This window comes from Canis lupus, chromosome 20 (genome assembly GCF_048164855.1).
Source record: "Canis lupus baileyi chromosome 20, mCanLup2.hap1, whole genome shotgun sequence".
Classification (NCBI taxonomy): Eukaryota; Metazoa; Chordata; class Mammalia; order Carnivora; family Canidae; genus Canis; species Canis lupus.
The window spans coordinates 51,790,238-51,793,550 of NC_132857.1; the positions used below are offsets into that span (position 1 = coordinate 51,790,238).

Here is a 3,313-nt window from a genome sequence, read left to right on the forward strand (position 1 = left end):
TCCATCTTCCTTGAGTGTTCAGGACACAAATATCCTTGCACGGATCATCTGGGACAAAAGAAGTCAGTGCTTCTACTTGCAAGATATGCAGAAAATGAGAGACCTACAGAGAACTGTCTCCCAACAACATTAGCAACTGGTTTCATGGAAATAAGCCAAAAAGTGAAAAACCTAATATCTTCTGCTTTTTTGAGACTACATCTTTCTGGGAACAAACTCTACCACAACTAATAAATTTTCAAATTGCCATGACCTTCAGATTGCTAACCATATTTTCTGGGGCCGTGTGGTCTTTTCCCTTATGCTCCTGGGGGACGACCCCTGTGGGCATGTATTCCAGTGCTCTTCACAGGCATGATGACTTGAGATAAGTACCTTGTAGATGCTGGTCTCTCACTCATCTCTCTGATAAATTCTGTTTCATGTTCTGAGGAACCAATGGCATTTGGTGCTAAATGGGCAGAAGTTGCTATCTGGTGACCCCGAGTCGTGGGATAGAGTTTGTGATGGAGAAGAGCTTGTTGGAGGGGAAGCATGACACAATGGCCAAATCATAAACCATAACTCCATTAAGTCCTATTTTCATATTGAATAGGCAATGAAATTGTATTACCTGTCTCTTACGATGGGAAGAAAAATCAATATGGGCTGTTTCTTCATGTGATGAATGTCTTTCACTATCCTCCCTGCTGTTGCCACCCACAACATTTTACATTAGCATGATAAGACACATTGCAAAGTATGGGATGGGCCTGGGTTTTCAGAAGGTGATTTCTCATTCAGTCAGTGAATATAGTTTTTAAAACAGCATTTGTCATTATGGCAAAAAAAAACAAAAAAAACAAAAAACCCATAATCAGGATAGAGTGGAGCGACATTACATTATTGAACAGAGATTTCTTCTACCATCCTTAGGATACCTGGGAACTGTAGTCAAGTGTGTATTACATGAGAGAAAAAATGCTAGATCCGGAATTCACTTCAACTCCATGTGGCTTAGTTATGTGGTCTTGATTACTTTTAATGCCTCTCACATGTTGATACTTTGAATGGGGAGAATAATTTTTGTTCCATTCTCCTCATAGGTTCATAATAATTATTAAAATTAACAATGTACTATAAGCATATGAAGGCCTCAGTAATCAAGTCTGATATAATTGTGAGGTGGTATTACAATTATGGCAACATTTAAATCGAAGTAGATCTTTTCGTAGTACTGAAATTGAGGAATGAGATCAATATTTCTGTGAGTTTCATTTTTCTGCAACATAGGGAGGGAGCCTAGTCTGATTCATAAGAAGACAAAATCTATGTAAGAATGAATGACATTCTAGAATATGTTAGGGTGATCTAAGTAACACCTTTCCAACATATTCTCATTTTTCAATAATGTTTTTTCTTTTCTCTTTTTCTTTTTTTAAAAGATTTATTTATTTACCTTAGAGAAGGGGTGGGCAGAAGGAAAAGGGGAGAGAGAATCATAAGCAGATTCCCCCCTGAACGTGAAGCCCCATGCGGGCCTGGATCCCATGACCCTGAGATCATGACCTGAGATGAAATCAAGAATCACACACTTAACTTCCTGAGCCACCCAGGCACCCCTCACTAATGCTTTTCTTAGGTACACAAGTCCCCATATATAACCAAGTGGTGACCAAGTTGTTTATTCATATTTCCTGGAGTGTCCTCTGTAGTCTTCATCTCAGCCTTCTGTGATAACGTCAACCTTAATTTATGACTCGTCTTAATACTAATGTCTTCTCTTTTAGACAACTGGGAAATTTAATAGGAATCAACAAATATACTGGGGGTGGGTAGTAGAAAAAAGGGCTTTGTCTCTACATGTGACTAGAGTAATTCACGCAAACCATGACCTGCAACAGAATCTACAATATCTGCTTTTGTTTTAATAAAACATGGATCCACAGTGATTCCATGGATTTTAGCCACCAACACTGGGAATCAATACACACAAGCACCAGCTGATTTTTTTTTTTAAGTAATTCACTCACCGCTAACTTATGTAAGTTCTCATCTTGAAACTGGTGATGGCTGACACAGAAATATTTCTAGGATCAAAACTGAAAGCAGGTAGATACTGTGGTTGTGATGCTAAGAATATCAACTCTGCCTGAATTGAATACATGTTGAGGTTGCTGAGATTTGGTTCATTGAGCAACTGGGTGACAGACATATAGTTCAGATATGACTGCATACTTGGAATTTCTTTTAGCAAATGAATAGGTGGTGTGTGTGTGTGTGTGTGTGTGTGTGTGTGTGTGTGTGTTTACAGGATAGTGACCCAGAAGAGTTAGTTTAAGACTCAGGTGTTAGTTCTTTCCCCAGATAGCAAGAACCAGTGGTCTCACTGGGGTGCTATCAGCTAAATTGAAGGGACTGACGGAGAATGATAAAGAAGGTAAAAGGAAGTTGGGCAAAGGAGGTTTGTTGAATCCTGTTTCTTGGATAAACTAAGGTCAATCAAACATTCCAGGATATCTGCTCACTAAACTCAACTTGTGCAGGTCTGTGTCACTCTTTTGGATCTTATTTAATGCCTGCACTAACAATTCACTTTTTTTAATGAATTTTTACAATTTAAAAGAGTTGAAATCAGTGTGTCAGGTTCATTTCAGCTCCTTCATTGCCAAACCTAGGGGCAGGGGCTGCTTCATTTTCTCTGCCTTCTCTTTGTCTGTGATGAAGATATCTGCTGCATTGAACTTTAGGCTTCACGTTATCTGTATTTTTTTTTTTTTTTTGATCTTGACGGATTTGGCATCCTTTGGCCTGGCTGTGAGCAGAAAGTCCTTGACTTTATCAATTTTGCAAGGCATGGCTGTGAGGGTCACAGGAGAGCATGCAGCTGGTGCAGCAAGCTGCAAGGAGTGAGGAATAGACTAAGTGTTCTTGAGGTCACCAGCTTTCCTGAGCAATGGAAAGTCATGGTGGTATATGTGAATGGTTAAATTGATAGCTCCCAAATTTTAACATGCATCAGAGTCATCTGGAGAACCTTTAAAGCACAGATCACTTAGGCTCATCCCCAGAGTTTCTGCTCAGGTCAGGGGCAGAGCCTGAGAATTTGCATTTTTAGCAAGCTCCCAGGAAATTTAGATACCTCTGGTAGGGCGACTATGCTTTGTGATCTATTAGACTCACCTTATTTCCATATATGTTGCTTTTTCCCCCATATGTTTAAAATTGTTTTTAAAGATTTTATTTATTCATGAGAGAGAGAGAGAGAGAGAGAGAGAGAGAGAGAGGCAGATACACAGGCAGAGGGAGAAGCAGGCTCCACACAGGGAGCCCA

The 3,313-nt window shown here is 39.6% G+C and overlaps 1 pseudogene; it reads right to left on the reverse strand.

Moving 5' to 3' along the window:
• Positions 1-2,627: 2,627 nt before the first annotated feature.
• Positions 2,628-2,837, reverse strand: LOC140612129 (large ribosomal subunit protein eL38 pseudogene; annotated as a pseudogene).
• Positions 2,838-3,313: the final 476 nt, after the last annotated feature.